The following is a 19,123-nucleotide window of genomic DNA, read 5'->3' on the forward strand; positions in this document are numbered from 1 at the left end:
CCTGTTTCCCCAGGCGGGGACGTCAGGACGGAACAAAAATTTACTTTAGACTCCTTAGAGTATCCCTCTCCACGGAAATCTTTAGTAAAAGGCGAAAGATTTATTCGACAACTGAAGAGAGATCAGAGTAACTTGTGCTGGCCACCGGGCTGCCCTCCATGTCATGCTCGGCCGTGTTTTGCTGGCGATACGTAACGAAAAACCGTGCTCGGTTTGCAGACGTACGATTCGTTTTAGGTGGGCAAAACCCATGAGGAAGATACCCACGATTCCACGGTTCCATGGTGATACCTGCGCTAGAGAGAGAACCAACCCGAATGGTGTTAACGGAGTGACGACCCTGTTTTGGTCGCAATGCGCAGGAGACAGAACGGGACAGGCTGGAAACACCGGCGGCAACCCTTTTTGCGAACACACAACGCTGACATACGATGACTGTTGTAGTGCTCCAGGTAGTTGGGCTCATTCGTGTGCAACGGAGCGAGACATGAGTTTTATAGCGAACGCCTGCTTTTGTTGAAAAATAAACGCACTCGTATGGAACGGCTCAGGACTAACCCGTGCCCGGGTGGTTTTGACAGTCATTACCTTCGTTGTGATTTGTTTTCGAGCTATTTATGAACCCTTACGAAGACTAGTCCTTTTGGCAAATTATCGTCTTCGCACCTACCAATTGGGTTATGAAGCAATCAACGGATCACGAACGCGTGCTTAGGCAGATTTTCACAAAATCATTTTCATTTTCTTTCTAGAGTAACTCAAAGAAGTATTGTATAAAAGTGCAAGATTTTGACATCGTAATTAGCGGCAATCAAGTAGCCGTTGGTTGTGGTGACAGTTTTTGCATTCACAGTGGAACCAACACATTCATCGCCGCCACGGCCTTATGAAAAATTAACGTAAATGTCCGCGCGGTGAAAAGTTATTACCGGTGACAGTGCGCCGCGATGTGAAAATGTAATTCAAACCATCGCTCGGGTGCGCCGCGAGGTAGAGTGCACTTTTCCGTTGTCGTCGTGCACCCGGCACGATGGTTGTGACAAATTTTTCTACTCTGGTGCTCTACCCCGACGACGGAGCCTGGCTGCTGAAGTGGAGCCGGGTCGGACGGGATCTTTCTAGCCGCACTTCGCTGGAAGAAGGACCTTGCTGTCGGTCGTTAGTTTTTACCCCAGCGAAGAATTGCATCCGACCGAGCTGGGCAAGAAGTCAACTGAGGTGGCCGCGGTGAAACTTACGGTCATATTTCGAGGCTGAAAAACGGGCACATCCAACGCCTCGCTGGTTGGTAGGTTTGCGGGGGCCCCATCGCACATTCCTCTTGAGGACGACGCTTTCGGTCGGAACTAAAGAATGTACAACCAAGAACGGGACAGAGGGTTTGTTTACTGTTTGAGCAAACTTTTGGAGATAGTGGCACAACGAAAACTTAACGTTCTTACGGCTGGAAGTTGAGTTGGAAAGTATTGCTGTTAGTTAGTTCAAAGGTCTCATGAGGGAAGATTGTGTTGCTTGCTGTTATCATCTGTTTTTTTAGGCGCCTTTGGATAAGCTTTGCCATACTTGGTTTTACATTCTTTACTCGGAACTACACGTCCCGGTTTCGCCGAGGGACGAGGACGAGTCAGTGCGGTTTTGTAACGTGTGTCCAATCCATCCGCAGCAGCAGTAGCATCCGCGAGCGAGCAGCTGGACTTTTGCTCGTTTGCATAAAACTATTGGCGAGTGGTTGGCCAACCGTCTGGTGCCGGGCTCAAGGACTCCACGAGGCGGTACGCGATAAGCGAGCGAACGTTCCACGGAAGATCCTGACACGCGGCCTACGGAACGGTATTTTCATTTCTATCTGGTGCGCCTTTAGCAGCTCCAGCTCAGCTGCTCTGTTCTATGCTTGGCCGGGTGTGTCCTGCGGGGTCACAATTTTCTTCAAAGCATTTTAATTTATTTATTCTTTCTTTTGCTTTTCCCTTCCGGCATCCGGCGTTTCGTGGGATTCCCGCCACGGTCCAGTTATGTCTCGGAGCCAGCTCGAGGTAGCGACCGCGCAAGTAATGATGAAAAACTCAACAAGGTTTTCATTTTCTGGTATTTAAAGGAAAAGCGGAAAACCATCCCAATTAATGCAATTTAGATTTGTTTTGAAGGATGCACTTTTCGCAGCAGCTAAACTATAGCTTTTCCTTCAACCTATAGCTTATTTAACAACCCTGTGTGAAGGGAAAAATTATGTTTCGCTGAACTTATTTATTGTATCTGTTAAAATGGACAGCACCGTATCAGCCCGTGACGAAGGACACTGTTAGAATAACAAAAGACGTCTTTCGCATAGGATCATAATAATCGCAGAGTAGATGAGTGCTCTGAGGATGAATCTAAAACTCCGTACAATCAGTGGTTAGATCCGTGCGTGGTTACAATGACAGAGTAGCCCTTCAATTGGCAAACCTTGACTCATACCGACTCCGGGTTCGTAAGTGATCCTTTCGTCGACCGGCTCGTTGTGTCCTCATTATGCAAGCAACTTTCCCGATTAGTCATCAATCCCTCTTTCGTCCGGTCGTGCGTAATGTGATATGCGCGCGACGACGGAACCGTACCTACAGTCGGTTTACTGTGGCGGAGGAAGTTAGTCAACAACAACAATAACAAGGACGAGAAACGCAAACGTACAACCTGGCCGCATGCTCGATTGCATGAGAATCGGACATAAAAACGGTGGAAACAACGCACCGAAATTCTGTTCCTGCCTCCTTGCTACTAACCCCTTTTTAGGTTAGGGCCCATGTCAAGGAACTAGCTTTGCATCTTTTCCGGGAGGGTTGAGGGTGTGGTGCTCTTCCGTCATCGGAGGAACCAGCAAGCAGCAAGCGACCCAAGGAGGGTGTATGTTTTAATGAAACACAAGGCTCACTCGTAGCTCCCTCGGCGGCGGGTGAAAATAGGGAAACCAGAATTGATTAACCTCCTTCGTTGATTTTGGGCCGGCCTCGCTCTCCCACCGGGATACGCTGTTTTGCGTATATGATATTCAATATCCCTGCGACGACTTGGTAGCCGATCCCACGTGGGATTTACCGATTTACCGTCCGATGCTTTGCAGATGGCACTCGTGTTGGCGATTTCTTTCGTCACTTGCTACTCGCTGGAGGGTTTGAGCCTGGCCCGGCAGTCCAGTTTAGGGTGCGAGAACATGGCCGGAAAATCCACTGGCTCAGGAAGCACACACACCCACGCATAGTAACGCCCGAGGGAGGCTTTTTGTTTTCCTCGTTTCCGGCAAAGGGGAACCCGGCTTTTTCCGGTGTGTGTTTGTGCACGGGTTTGTTTTACCCTGTCATGTTTAGCGGTGTTAAACGGTCAGTTGTTCAGCCTGTCCCATTACAGAGGTAGCCTGTCAGAACGAATTTTAGGGGGTCGACTCCCAGCAGAACGCTAATGAACATTTCAAACGCCAACCTCAACGTGTCGGCAATCGGCTAGCAAGTGTTTTGTTGCGCATTTGAAAATGGAGTTAACGGCGGGGACCGGTTTAGTTGACCCCTTGGTTCGGCTTAGAATATCCTTTTCCGAGAATTGTGGAAACTTGAGCACACACAAGACTGGTGTGACTCGGGCAGACACATTATAATATCTCACTGTCGGACCATCTATTAGCCCCCCATCATCGTATCGGTCTGCCAATTCACGGATCAGATATGAGCATTCGACGAATCGATACCACCACCACCCCCAAAGCGAGCCAACATTAACCAGAGACAGAGCGCGTACGAATGATGTCCGTCGATCCATCCATCGCCGTCATTGGAGAGGCCCCGCTGGTGGATGCATTTTGAATGTACGACCTGTCGGCGAGGTGATATTTCACCTTCACCCACCACTGAAGCACACTCGAGCCACTCGAGAGTCTCCCCGCCCCGGAAACCGCCGTGTCCGCTCGGCGTCGATCTGATCCACGTTCCTTGCCACGATCCGCGCTCTCCGATACCCTTCCCGATGGATGGGCTTTCGTATGGGAATCATGTTTCTGGAGTGCAAAAAAAAACGAAGAACTGGAATACGACATCCCGTTGCGTGGCCCCAGAGCATATCGCGCATTCCGCCCGCCTCCAGCAAGGGCCACCCGGTTCGTCCCGTCCATCCGATGCCGACGTCTGAAGCCGGGTCGGCTAATAAGTATGCAACGGCCGTTTGCTTCGAAGCCGCGCGCCGGTCGCCGGTGAAATACGATCAACAGCTTCTGCCGGCGAGAGTGGACCATGGTCGTGAAGCTTTTTATTATGTTCTGCGACAGCTACTTGCGGCGGTGCCACTCAGACACATCACATCCTTGCGCGCCGTCCACCACCACGACCGGGAGCCGAGGACTGCCGGTGACTGTGGGCGTAAAACGGACAAAAAGGATGCAATGATTTATGGTTCAGAGGTTAAGCGCTCTGGCGCGCGGGGTCTGAACTGAGCCGGAGGTGGGAAGGATCAGCTCCGCGGAACGGAAGCCGACGACCGAAAGTGGTGCCCGGGGTTGGGTAGGGATCTGTCCTGGTCGTGTGCAAGCTTTTGAGGGGTTTCTCATTCACTCCGTAGCTCGCGGAAGCCTTCGGGGGCTTTGGCCCGGCTGCTCGATTGACATTTCAAGAGCTCTTGGGGCGATGCCGACAAGAAGAGTCCGCGCACGTTGCCACCACCCCAGCGGAGCGAAGGAGGACACATTCCTTCACTCACCCACTGACCGCAGTGAGGGCGTGCGCGGTGCAAGGCACACAGGGGCACCGATGCAAATATTTGCTATTCCATTTGCAGTTAAAATAGCACACCGCCACGCCACGTTGTTGTGCCGTACTGCGCGGCTGCGTTGTGACCACTGGTTGCCTGGTGTGCTGCTCCGGACCGGATAATTATGCAATCCCCGGGGGTCGGTGAAGCAAATCCGGGTCGCCGATCCTTGGCCCCTCTCGGCTCGGTTGCCGACTGGACCACTGACCTCTCCGATGACTCCGGTGGCGATGGGCCGACCTCGGCAAGGATCTCATTATCCTGTCGCTTATGATTTATGCAGCCGTGTCCCCGGGAGGGAAGGGGGGTGGGTTGACGGAACATTTCCATCCGGCGGCCAGCATCATCTTTTCTCCCAGCTTCGTGCCGGGGACAACTTTTGTTTCGCGCGAAATGAAGATTGCGAAACACTCAAGACGCTACCCGCAGTGGCAGAAGCCTTTTGTTGGGAAAGAACATAAAAGGAAAGTAACATAGATATTTCCCTAATAAGGCTTAAGTGAGGTAAGCAACGAGAACGGGGATCCTGTACAGCTTAGGCTCAGTGTAGTCCGGGCAGCGTACGCGAAATTATGTTTCAAAGTGCAAAAGATACGTATCTGAGAAAGCAATCTCATAATTAAGAATCCATGAACTCCGATGTGGCCACGCTGCAATGCGTCAGAGGTTGATTCATTTTATAGCGAGTTTAGAGTTTTTCTATCAAACTTACTGCAACTAAACTCAGCATCAGAACAAATTTAATGAAGCTGTCATTAGCGGTTGGATAGAGTAAGGGGAATGTGGAGCTTAACTTGTCCCCTTCTCGGGGCTACTAAAATTGACGTCCAACTAATTATGTTTGGCATCATTAATGTGAACAGTGCATTAAACACATCTCTCGCTCGCTGGATGGAGGGGGGATGTTTTACGGAATCCATTTTAATTGAAAAATTAAATTAAACTTCACTAATGGCGCGAAATGGCGCCCCACCTCGGATTGGTTAATTTCGGATGTTGTGAACGATTGACCATCATCCATCATGCAGTATCGATTGCACGAGACATTCGACAGTGCCGATGTTCTGTTTTTAATGCCCTCCACTCAACGCTCGACGGGCCGGCCAACTAATGGCCAACATGCTTGCACCGCAACTGCACGGAATTGTGCACGGGAAGGCTTGAAGGCGGAAGCACAACGGAACCGGCTCACGAGCGGGGGTTTAATTAAATTTTCGGAAATGAAACCATTCTGCAAACGGAAGAAACGACCGACGACCGAGCAACGCATTCGCTGCGCTGAGCCCAAAATAATGAGAAGAAGAAAAAAATGTCGGCAACCGCGGAGCGTATAAAAAAAATCCGGTGCGCACCGCGAGAGCATGATGAATCCTTCCAATTCATTCGCCCCGCACCCACCGCCGTGTCCCGGTTCAGCGCTCCTTCTGTGGCGTATGATGCGCTTTGCGGGTCGCGGCAACGGATATAAATACGTAGCTTTTTTTGTGTGCGCCAGTCCGGGGAGTGTCTCTACTCAACACAATCCGTACTGCGGATGTGCTCGCCTTGCCTCGGAGTTCCCGAGGGCATACTTATGCACCACCACCACCACCACCCCGCCACTTGATGGGCAGCCGGACGGAGCAGCATATGCTCCGTTCTGTGGGTCGTTAGCTCGCAATAGACACACAGGCACAATCGAAGTCCAACGACACCGCCGATTGTGGCCGCTGCACGTGTGTGCACATGTGGCCATTGGGCGCGCAACGATGCACAATCGCGAACGAGATTACGTTCTCCTGCACATTGCCCTTTTTTTTGCAGCCATCCGCGAATGCTCATCGCACACGCCGGGGATCATCGGCAGCACTGCCGCCGGGGCCGACGAGCGTTAACTTGAGCGCACGTAAAAGCTGCATATATGCAACGGCAACCCAAAAAAGAAAGGAATATGAAATGCATTTTTATGCGGTTCACAAGACGGAAACGGGAACCGTGCCGCCGTGTGGCCCCCGGGGCCACCTCGACCTCTTGCGCGACCTGCCGCTGCTTCGGTCTATATAACTCTCTCTCCCATATGGAAGGAGTGCGCAGATTTATGCGCGCCTGCAACAATCGAGACGAATAAATGCAGCTTCCTTCCTGGCGCGCTGGCCTCGCCCGTCCAGGACCTTTACGTTTATCTAATGAGCTTACGCTAGTTGCCCTTTCGCCGGCTCATTGTGCTGCCGACCGGACCGATTGCTGCGCATCGCGCCGTGTCCTGCACTCCTGGATTATACGCTGCCCGGACCCACGGTCTGGTGCGCATTTGATGGCACGAAATTAGCGAGTTGTTGCACTCGTTATGGGGGACACATTAGCCGTGAGTGAGAGAGAGCGAGCGAGACGGATCAGGACGGTGAAGAGCTTCTTCCTGGCGCTTTCGTGGAAGGGATTACGGTTTATAAAAAGAGAGGCGATGCGATGAAATTAAATTTCTCCATGCAACCTTTCTTCCCGGAGGAACAAAATGGAGTGTGCACACAACAGGTTTAAGAAACAAAGGATAAGATTATGATTTCAGCAGCAGCAGCATCGGGAGCCCAGACTTTTGCCAATTTTGCATGTGCATCATCAGCAATGGAGTTGCATCAGCATCGCGCAGGTGGTGTTCTGCAGCTGTGGGGGTCTATTGTTTCATTGTTTGGGGTTTGCCTGTATCATCGCCTCGAACTCGATCCTCGGCAACTCTTTCCGGCAGTGGAACCGTATGCTCCGTCCGAGAAGCGAAGAGTGCACACAGACTGCACAGATGCTGGGGTTTGGCCACACTGTGCATGGCCACCTCTCTATTGTGCATTCTGCACGCGGGAATTTTGTGTTCACCGTTTCATACTCTTATCACACTGTCTTTCATACGCTCGGTGGAATGCACGCGCCGTGCATTCGCCGGCATACAATTGCATCCCGCCGATGGGAAGATTATAAAGAATTAGGATTATATTTTGTGCATCCGCCGACTTACGGAACCGGGCGGGGGGGGGGGGCCTTTTATTTCCAAGCTCTGCTGCCCCCGAAGAAAGGTCCTTCGTTCGTGCCAAACCGAGTTTGGCACGGCTCACCGGAACGTCGTGCGGCCCGGTTTTTTTTTTCGTCTTTGTTTTCGGTGCAGTTCGACGAGGCTAATTTATGCTCGTTGGCAACGGGGCGGCATTGTCCCCGCCCGGTAGCCACTCGGCAGTAATAAAAAAGGGCGAATGTGTTGAATGCAAAGGTATTTCCGGCAGGTCATACGACGCGACGTTGACGAGAGCGGGTGATCCTTTTTTTCCCGTGCGTATTTTTGCGTACGAAGCCGCTCCGTTGTGTGTGGGGCTCATCAATCTGAAAGCTTTTGCTTGCTCGGGAGGAATGCAGTGGAATGTGAATTTTATGCTCGCCAAAGAAATCCACCACATTAGCTCTTTGTTAGGAAAATCATAAAATACCAAACATCTTGTGAACGAGCACCTGGAAAATGGTGGTGTGTGATTTTTTGTCTTCCCCAGTGGCTGCGGCTGTTGGTTTTCGAAGTTAAGCCCTCGGACTCTGGCAGTGGCTTAATGCGCAGGGACGATGTTTTATTCATAATGGTTTTCGAATGGCCACAGCATTGACTGCCGAGACCTCATGTAAGGTCGTCTAGACATTAGATGTTTCTAATTCGCCCATATGCTTATGCGCCTCCGATGCTCTGCTTTGTTTCATCGGGGACCGCGCTGCGGAAGAATAACGTCCACTGGCCCCGTATAAACCCCCGTGAGTTTCGTGCGCGTGATTTGCATTCTGATTCGATAGCGACCGCGGCCAGTAAGCGGATTAACGTGAGACAAATGTAGAGACAGATTCCGCAGGGGCCTTCTTGCCGTTTGCAAAACACCGGCACAGCCATCGGGCGAAGTGGAGCCGCATCCCCGAGTCATGCTTAAATTATCTAATAGCCTCGATTTGAATCTTCTGTTCCCCAAAAGAGCGATCCACTGGACATAAAGACTTGATCGTCACAGCAGAAGCTCTTAAATGGTACCATCTCCTGAGCGCCGGAACTTCTAGTTCTTCCGTGTCGAGTGATCCCGAACAACTCTTGGCGTGGCCACAAGTTAGAAAGCCGTTAACAGCCCAACCCAAAGGCCCTTCATTCGCACTCCGGTGCGAGAAAGAACAAACGGACGCCACCGCGCCGCCGTCGAAAAGAACGCCAATTGTGTTATGCTGCGGACGATGAATGCAATCGACGAGATTGGGGCCATTTTTCGCGGGAGCAAGAAAAGACGTGGCACGGTGCCGCTAAGCATAATCTTGATGCTGCACCAATGAGTTTTCATTAACCGCCACTCGGTTGTGGGCTGTGTTTTGAATTTGAAAGGTTGCCCGAGGACTATGCTCTGACCGTTATTTCCGGCGCAATTTTTCGCGTGGGCCTCACGAACCAACCGGTCAGTTGGTCGCGGTTATTATCTACAAATAAATTAAGAGAAGTCGGCATGCGCAGAAAGGGTCAAGAAATGGAAGGCCGTCTTAAAGAAGGCACTAAAACGAGAGTCAAAAGGATGCAGAGTGCTAGCAGTAGAGGTCGGTGCGAGCGCACATTAGACCCGTGAAATGGGCCAAGATTAAAGAGAATTCTCGAAACCTCTTTCTTGCGGAGCCGGAGAAGATGGGCCACCAGGGTTGGACAGCGGCGCGAGGCACGAGGAGGTGTTAGGATTCACTTTGATCGGTTCTGCATTCCCGGCTCTTTTCGGCTCTGGCGCCATTTTCGGCTCTGGCGCCAGCTATCGAAAGCCCTACGAGCTCGGCGTGAGGCGTGATGTCTATTTGCATTTCGGGTCGGGTCGGGAGCTTATAGCGAGGCCTATCCTCCGAGATTGGGTCGACCCGAGCCGAGTGTTGCTGGTCGGATACCCAATTCTTAGTCCCTCGAAGATTGGCATCGGATGCTGGATTCGCCCGAAAAAAGGCGTAGAACCTGTTGGGCCTCCTCTTTCGCAGGGGCACCCAGTCGGAATCGGAGCTCTCGCCATGACGACGGCGGCGGCTGACCTGTTGTTGGGGTTTGAGCACTCCCTAACTGGGGCCCAAGGGGGGTCTAGAGTATGCAGAGAAGTAAGGTAAGCCCGTGACATCCGCCGGGCAGAGGCCGGCCGACGGTCGTGGGTGTGGTGTATGCCGAAGAGCAGGAGATAATAATTTAAAGTCATTAGTTGCTTTCAGCACCTACATTTAAAAGCATTTCGCATCGGAGCCGGGAAAGAGGTTATAAGATATCGGTGATGATGATGGTGCTGCTGCTGCCACACCACGGCCAGTTTTGCAATCCCCAAGAAGCGAGAGAAGGATGAGGGTTTGGGCGAGTGGAGTGAAGTCGATAACTTCTTTCGCCCCCGGTGCCATGAATTGACTTCAAGCCGAATGTGCCGCACGATGGAGCGCAACGCAGAGCATCATCGCGTCGTCGTCATTTGCAGAGCCTTTTTTCGCTGCTTCGGCCCGTGGGTTGTGTGTGGATCAAACCTATGCTAAATTGTTGCACATCATTCTGCGTGGACAGTACGGCCAAATCGCACCGTTGGAGCCATAATTCGAATCCGCATGAAAAATGTTGTAGTTTTGGAGTGGTATGTTTTGAAATGGACACCTTTTGACGACAATGTCTACTAGATCAGTTAAACATTTCACTGACAACTGACCTATTGAGGTTAGTTGAGTTGAAGACTCGGAGAAGCAACCCATAAAATGACAGCTCCTGTACACACCAAATGGACCTTATGTTCTATGAGTGACACGATCAAAGTATGCAGTTACTTGAGCCAATTGTTGAACTGTTCAACATCCTTCCTCTTCCTCGTCAGTACAGAGAGTTTGAAGAACTTTTACTTTGTCAAGATGAAAGACTCCTGAACGTTTGAATTCTGGCCATGGGCCCCATAACGGTGCGGACACTGTGCCCGCAACGGCGGAAGAGTTCGCTTGCTCTCGCCGCCTTCAACCCTGACTTCAGACGGAAAATGAGATAAAGAGCAAATATACAGGTATTTTTATTATTATTTGGATCGCGATATCTTCCGCCGGCCGTTCCCGTCCATTTGCCCCACCATGGGCGTAGCAGCATCATCATCATCTTCCATCGAGCCGCACCGTCATCGTTACTCGGATTAAATGCTCCCCGCTCGGGCCCGCCCCTCCCCTCGAGAAACCCGAATTCGCGGATCCAACGTTTGGCGAATTATCTGCGTCCCTCGACGATCGACGATTCTCACGCGCTTTCTTAGCCCGCGCGAGGCGGGCAGGCTATCAACAACAACAGCAACAAAAGCCTTCTTCGGGATGGAGGAAGCGGACAGCGGCGCGCACACCATCGCCAACCCCCCTGCGGCCTATCCTGGGCTTCAAACGCCAAAACCGGACTTTCTTCTCCTTTTGCTTCTTACCTACGGTCGCCGGTGGTGGGTGTTGCGCCTGCGAGAGGATCGTTGGCCTTCATCGGGTTTTGGCGCGCGGAACGCTTTGAGCGCGGAGGCTGTGAGCATAGGAAGTGAGGTTCTCGCACACAGCCGTTCGCAGCATAAAACAGACAGGAGGAGATTGCACATTGGCGTGGACCGGCTCCGGAGGCTCCGGATTCCACCGAGGAGGAGTGTATGGGTTCCTCCTTATCGCCCCTTTCGGAGATTATGCCACACATACACACATGTGCGTGAGGTTGTGTCCGATGGGAAGCAGCATTCCTCTCAGCATAATATCGGCCGCCCGTCGATTGAATCCCGGCATCCCGGGATGCGATAAAATTAAATGACAAAACACAATCCGATTGGGGTGATCCAGGAAGAAAAGAAGAACTACTAACACGTTGCCAAAAGCGTCCGAATACCGCCAACAGACTGCGAGCCTAAAAGCCAAACAGCCAGCCAGCCTGTTGATGATGGGCTTTTGCCGATAAGCGGGCAATTTGATGCGCCTTCTTTTTTTTGGGTCGCCCATGGCTTATCGCTGTCGTTCGATTAATTCTTCAAATGCAAATCGTGTTTTTACTCGCTTTGATAAGAAGGTCCTCCGGGGAGAACCCGCTAAACGATGTTAATTGAGCCGAGTTTTTGTTTCGTGGAGCGGTCGGAGCGTGGAGCATTTCCTGCGGGGAAACGGGTCTTGGATGAGTTTTAATGAATTCTTGCGATAATTTTTCCAAGCCTAAAGGACAAGCCACGCTGCAGCTGCAAATTGATTATTGCACCGGCAGAAACTTGATTCCGGTGCATGATCTTTCACGAGGCTGTTCTCGGGCCCCCGGATGCGGTTGATTTTTAATTGTGCCTAATTAACGGGATGGTTCTGGCTTTCGCTCAAATATCTTAATTCGCCTTCATCAACGTTTTAAGATGGGCGAGATTGTGACGGAAAGAAACTACAATTGCGCGCGCACCCCTTAAATGGTGGCCATTTGCATTCTCGATCTGCCGCATGTTGCTGGTGGGTTAGGAGCAGATTTTAATAAAGTCCGGTAAACCCAAGGTACCGTTTAATGGCAAATTACAGCAAATTGCAGTAAAGGGCACGCATCCGGTGTGTGCTGCGTGATTGCTTACCGAGACCGTTAAATATTATCGCCACAATAATGTTACGGGCACCTCTTCGTTGACTTCGTATGAAGTCACATGCGAGATTTTAAATTCTATTTTACTTTCGGGCTTAGCCCCCACCATCGATCGGCTCATTACCGGCCGATGATGCGCACACACCCCATCAGGTACAGCGTGTCAAGAATCCGTGGCCACTGTGACGATCCACTGACGGGACCCAGCCAGAAAGCGGCCCCGATGGTCATAAATTCGTGAACGTTCGACTTTTATGGACACCGGAGAGCACCGGTCGGCGGCTAAGTGCACTCGGCCGGGCTTCCCACTGTGGCCTCCCGGTTAATTCGTTAACGATTCCTGCGCGCTTTGATGAGCCCAAACGGCGTCCGTCGCTCCGAATGGACTCTCCGCGCTCAGTGGTCACTACTAAACGTTCGATGGCACCCAATAAAAGTGCTCCATGATTGGGTTTACTTCTAGTCGTTTATTTCTTTTAATTTTCTCTCACTCCCTCCGGTTCTCTGACTTCGCCGCCCGGTTCCTGGGGGCCAGGGATCCCCGGAATATCTGGACAGAATTGCGCGGTGCCGTTCGCTCGTAAAAGCGGAGCGATAAACAATTTAACAACCTGCCGTTACAAAGGCCCCGCGTTCGCTCTTTGGGGCTGCCGCTCTGCGTTCTCGTGCCGTCTTCTTGCCCTGGCTTCGGTTTTCCGGTTCCTGTATCCTTCGTTTCGAACGTTACGCCCGGTTTGACGCTGAGCTGGCGAACGCATCTTAGCGAAGAGGTTCGAAAACTCTTTCGTCCTGAGACAACACGCTTCGCCACCCGACCCGGCAAAAAGAAACCTGGGGCAACTAACGGTCGTATGTGTGCACGCCACCCGTCATCGCTCTCGAAGAGATCATAAACATGTGGGAAAAATCGCATCCAAACGTTACTGGCGGCGTCGGGAGAGATAAGTTTTTAAATTGTTGCGTTCCGTGAAGGCCGGAGGCAATCCCCAGCAGCAGCTCTTGGCCAAGCGAAAATTTCGAAATTGAATTCAGACCAACTTGATAAAGAACTCACTCGGGTCGAATGGAAACTTTTATTTTCCAACTTTAATGATAAAACTTCTATTTTACTACCACGGCCACAGCTAAAGTGATTCTTTTACGCTGGATGCAAATTAATGCGCCAAAATTGCTGCGATTACGAACCACGCCAGATGGGGTGCTCTCTAACGAATGTATCTCTTTTTTACGTCTTTTCGGCTACCAACGGCTCGTCGTTCAATCAAAAAGCGGCCATCCGTTTAAAGGAAAATGGCCAAGCCCCAGAGATGCCCAACCGACAGCGATCGATCCTGAAACACTAAACCACCGCCCAGCCCAGCGGCCAAGCCAGGCCAGTGTTGGGGATTTTCGCTACCTTTTTTGTGTGTGAAATTAATCCCAAAAAGATTGGCTCAAGTGCAACCCCGGGGTGCACTTCAAGTGCGCTGCTCGAGCACAGAGGATCGGGTTACCGATCGACCTGGCGGGTGAAATCGGTCCGTTCCCCAGGTCCCCGAAAGATGAAGGAAGCCAACGAAGGGATTTGGCCGACCAGTTCTAGCGCCCGCTTGGTGGGGGCCAACTGGTTCCTGCAGCCCCAACGTGCCCCCCCGATAGAATTATGCCGATGCACGACATAAGACCTATTTAAACTGCACAAACTGAATAGGATCGCTTCACCCTGCAGCGATGATGCGATTGTTTCATGGGGGCGTTTAGCTAGGCATAAGTTCCCCACGTAGGGACCTCCAACGACGACGATGGGCCCGAGTGTTGGTGGTGTTCATAATTTCACTGATTAGTGCGCAATATAAAGTATAAATCGTTCCGCACCCGCCGCCACCGCCACCGATCGACGGTCACGACGTGCCGGTTCTCCCACGTACCGCGGCTGCTCCAGTAATGCATCTGAGCCAGAAAAGTCCGTTGTTTATGTTTAATGTTTCGCTTCCATCGGGCACGCTGCTGCTGCACTCACATTCGTCTGGATTGGTGCCGGCCCGGAACGCCTGGGCCCCCGGGGCAGCATCAAAGCGCTAAGACGGGGACGGAGCAGGCTCCCAGTGGCTCCCCCTCGTTGCCCGAAGCCAATTCTCGGATTACACGCCCAGCTCTCTGGGGCTCCCGGGGCAACATGTGTGGATAATTTCTGGCGTAAAATGGTGTGTTCCCCGGCGAACCTAAACAAAAACCCTTCAGCCGAGATCTGGCCGGTCGAAAGTTTACTTCGCTCTCCGTTCGGCCGGGGGTCGGGTTGGTTGCTGCCTTTTTGAAGTTCGCCTGCCATTAGCTGGGGGGCGGTGGCGGGTTAAACCCAACCCGAGGGCGAGGTCAGGAGTAATTCGATACGATCCACTCCATTCGGTCTGGGCGGAGGACCACGGAGGACCACGGAGAGCCTTCGGGTTGGGGTTATGACTTGACATAAACTCGTCCTGACAGTTATTAGCCCCGGTGCGCCCCGGGTTTAGCTCTTCCGTGAGAGGACGACGGGTCCTGGCGATACTTCATCGACCGCTTGGACCCGGGCCGGAGGGAGGTCCCAAAACCGAAAAGTTAATCGTAAACTGCACACATGCAATCTAATCCTGGCAATATCTGCCCTCCCGTCGGCGGTGTTTGGGTCTGTTCGGTCGGAGCTCGAACGACACTCCTGCAGATTGTGACCACAAATTGGTAACTCTTTCTCTCTCTCTCTCTCGGGCGAGTGAAGGGTTGGTTCCGAGGCAGATACCTGTTTGAACGATGGTGGCGGTGGCGAACTAATCACATGTCGTATGGCGGGCGTCCACATCCAATAAGCTGTACACTCCGGCATTTGACTGGAGTAGTGAACGAATGATGCCGTTGCTACCATCCGTTGTTTACACGACTGGCCGCCAAACGAATGTGCAGCCTTTATTTTTATGAACTTTCGCTCCCAACACACATTCACATCTCCTTTTACGGGACAAATGTAAATCCATTAAAGGCGCACACACGCGACGGCCACGGACAAGATAAATCATAAATAATTATGTTTATGAGAGGCGCGCCTTCCCACCGGCGGTTCGTTTGTATGATGTCGTCCCGACGTATCCGACTTGGTGTCTTCCACTCTCTCTCTCTCTCTCCATCTCTCTATCTCTCCGTCTGGTCTGATGCATGCACATGCACTTAGCATGCATCAGATGGCTCTGTGACGACTCTGTGTTGACGCCATTTCCGGCTCCAAACCATGAGCTTCACGAATCCATTTCTATAGCAAAATGAACTCTTTTTTGGTTTTGAGGATTGAAGTAACTTTACTCTCGTTTTCGCGTAGATTAATGTTGTGCTGAGTTTTGAATATAGTGCCGTTCTCAGATACACTCGCTTGGATGAAGGAGAGCCCGCCGAAGAACCGTATGTTCCCCTTGGGAATCGTTGCATCCCGAAAACGGATTCAAAACTTACGCGATATTTCCTGTGCGCCAAACGACGACACTACGAATTACGGTCCAACTTTATTCCGTGGCGTGCGTCTGGCGGCTCTCCGAACGAACACACAAATTGAATGCATGCCGACCAGAACGGCGGAAACACAATATTTATGACTATTGCAGCGCGACGGCGGCACTTCTGAAAGGGTGTGGTGGTGGTATGTTGCTTCTGCCGTGGCCATCTTCCCGGGGGCCACATTGGGTGCGCCGCGAAGAGTAACAGAAACCAAAACTTCATTAACGTTTGCGGTTGCTGCCGACTGTTCCCTAGTTCTTGGACCGCAGCTCTTGGTCTTGGTCCCCACCAGTCTAGTCTCTTTAGCGGCCGGCTTGGGATGCAATTTATGGCTAAACTAAGGACACGCCGTGGCGATCAGTGGTTTGCCGTTAAACTGTTTCCCTGCTGGGTTTCCTTCGCTGAGTCGTTCCATCTTCAAGGATATGCAATTATTGCCACCGAGTCGAAGATATAGCTGGGGAAGTAAATTTCCTGTCCACAAACTTCAACACCAAACGATGGAACCAATGTTTAATACCTTTCGAGTTATCTTGTAGGTTTGACACTCGGTTTGTACATAAATTTGTTTAAATATTAGAAGGGTTCTAAAACGGGTTGCGAATTTACTGAACGTGCAGCTCACGCAGAAAACCTTCGTTCAGATGCTCGCCCAACCGTGGGATGGTTTCAGCATAACTTGCGAAACTTCGACGGCCACCGCGAACTTTTGCTGATTTATAATTAAAGTGAAAATGCTGGCGCGGGAAATTGCGCTCGCACGCCTAGTCCCTATGGCGCACTATACACACGGTGCTACGGGCACTGATCACAAAATAAACTAAAAATCCTGCTGTGCCTGCACTTGTAAGGAGCAAGGTGCTCCACCGTGTACCGTGTACCTATGTTCGATGACCGGGAAGCAGCTTTTAATCTACAGCGCCAGGATACGCCCCCGGTTCACCTGCCGGTGGCAGCTACGAGCCAGAAAAGGGGTTAATATTTTCTTAACCATTTCGCTGCACTTCTCAAAACACTCGGATCGGATCGGATCCCGTTAAGCGCAGAGTTTCCCCATTTACGGCCCACAGCTACTCGGACTCGTTAGACGGTGGAATGTGGCCAGTTTGTGCAATCTTCCGCTTGCTCGAACATTGGTAGCGGGCAGAACCTTCTTTTCGACGTTCTTTCCTCGCTACGGGAACTTATCGCGCTCGTTTTATAGTTTGTGTGGAAAGTTTTGTGAGAAAGATAATTTTATCGCAAGTAAAAGTTTTCCATTTTCAATCGAGAGAGAACCTCCCCCCCCAAGAGGGTGGATTTCCAATCCAATCGGGGTTGGTCAGCGGGAAAGTAGCAGTGTATCGTCATTTCCTTCCCGTGGCCACGCGCCGCCGAGTGATTGAACTATTTAAACATTTATTTTAAAAGTTGCGCACGGCTCGGCCGGGGCGAAAAGTTTTGCTCCGATTGCAATTAAAGCAAAAAGATCGAAGCACAGAACAATGGGGTCATCCTTCCGACGGACTCGGAGGTCCTTAAGGAGGATACTTTGCCTTTTGCGGCGCTTGGTTCGCTCCGTGGCACGACTCCTCTTCCTATCGATCCTTTTTTGCTCACCGTGGACGGTACAATTTGATAAATTAAAAACAGAGCATGGTGCAAGTGCACTTTTGCGAAGAAGAAATGCAACCACCGCTCCACCGGGTTCGAATTCGGAGCAAATTGAGAGTGCAATTGGCAGGCAACGCCGGCATATTACGCTGTGGCCTCCTTTCTATGCTTCCGTTTTTTTTGAATAAAAATCCTGAAACCAAAGCCGAAAAGGCGGACGGTGTGATGCTAACCCCTTGGGTGTGGTGACGGTAGGCGAGCAGATGGCGAACCGTTTCCGGTGGTGACAAGGATCGTCCGCTGGCTTTCGCCGAACAATTGAACTGCAGAATTGAATTAAACAAATTAATTCTTTGATGGCCCATTTCTTTCGTTCCAATCTGGCACCGGAAGCACGAACAAAATGTGCCCTGTTCGAATCTTCCTTTTTTTTGACGAAGACAAATTGAATTTGCACAGAGTTTTTGACATCGCCATCTTCACACAACCCAGCAGAAATCGTAATTGTTTCTAATTATATTTTATTGATTTAAAAAACGAAACGTTGTGAATATTAGACAAGGTTGAGGAAAACATTACCTTACACGAATGGGCTCTACCGGCACATTGTCTCTTTAGAATCCTTTAGCCACTGTCTTCAGTGCAGCCGTTCACTGTTCAGTTCTTACTTTGATTTTCATGGATCAGATAGAAAATTCCACCACATGCATTACTGGGGAATCGGAGCTCCATTGTGTGGCCAAATTCAATCTGAGTTTTATGAGTTTTGGGCGTCCTTCGATAGTTATTGCAGGCTATTACTGTGACGAAACATAGGCTCTGGTGGCCATTCGATTCGCGCTATATCCAGGATTTAATACGAGCCATAGTTTCCAACTCCATTTTGGATATCAATACCAATTAAATCAAACAAAATAATTAAAATAGCCTCATCATAGTTGGGAACATTGCACTGACGTCTTACGTCAATCCACGGCCGCCGTTTCGCTTGGTTGGCGGTGCTGGCGGCGACGATGTAATTTCGCATAAAAATAGTCATCCCGGTCGCATGTCGCGGCATGACACTAACAGGCGTGCACGATGGTACCATGAGGAGGGAGCTGCATTCCCCGTTTGCACAGCACAGCCTAATGGCGGGGCATGCAAATGCCCGGGGTCCGTCCAGCAGTTTTCTTGCTCCTGACAGTTACGTCGTCGGAAGAAACGGGAACCCCTTTCTCAGTCGCCATTCATCGATATGTCACTTGCATCGGCACCGGCAAACGGCAGGATGTCGACGGGACGTCGCCTACCAGAGACCCCGTGAATCATGTCCAATTTTCTCCCATCCCGACCTGCGGATGGCTTTTCCTTGTCGCGCCGCCACCGACAATGAAGCCGAACCGAGAGCCGAGAGTAGCTTGTTGCTTGTTGTTGCGTGAACGCTGTGCCCGTGTGTGCCATAAATGGGTCGGGACTTGGTCTTGGCCATATTTTACGCCGCCGGCTAACGGAACGGGCGGTAGATGGCTTTTTCGCATCGGATATTCAGCCATCCCGCTGACACGGACGGTGTTCGTGCGCGTCGGATCGCGGAACGGAGTTGAACATAAAATATCCATCTAGGCTGGTACGAGGCCGGGTTGTTGGTCCCAATGATCCCCTAGACCTGAGACACTGGTGGGACACCCC

General features: G+C 51.2%; 1 protein-coding gene and 1 non-coding gene across 2 annotated transcripts in view; one reads left to right on the plus strand and one right to left on the minus strand.

Annotated features, from left to right (window-relative positions):
• The window catches only part of LOC131215092 (tyrosine-protein kinase-like otk), a 43,068-nt gene that overhangs the window by 11,602 nt on the left and 12,343 nt on the right, over positions 1–19,123 (plus strand). The window lies entirely within an intron of this gene.
• Positions 5–131, minus strand: LOC131206754 (U5 spliceosomal RNA). The gene has a single exon (XR_009156810.1). It is a non-coding gene; the product is annotated as a U5 spliceosomal RNA (small nuclear RNA).

Source organism: Anopheles bellator, chromosome 1 (genome assembly GCF_943735745.2).
Source record: "Anopheles bellator chromosome 1, idAnoBellAS_SP24_06.2, whole genome shotgun sequence".
Lineage (NCBI taxonomy): Eukaryota > Metazoa > Arthropoda > Insecta > Diptera > Culicidae > Anopheles > Anopheles bellator.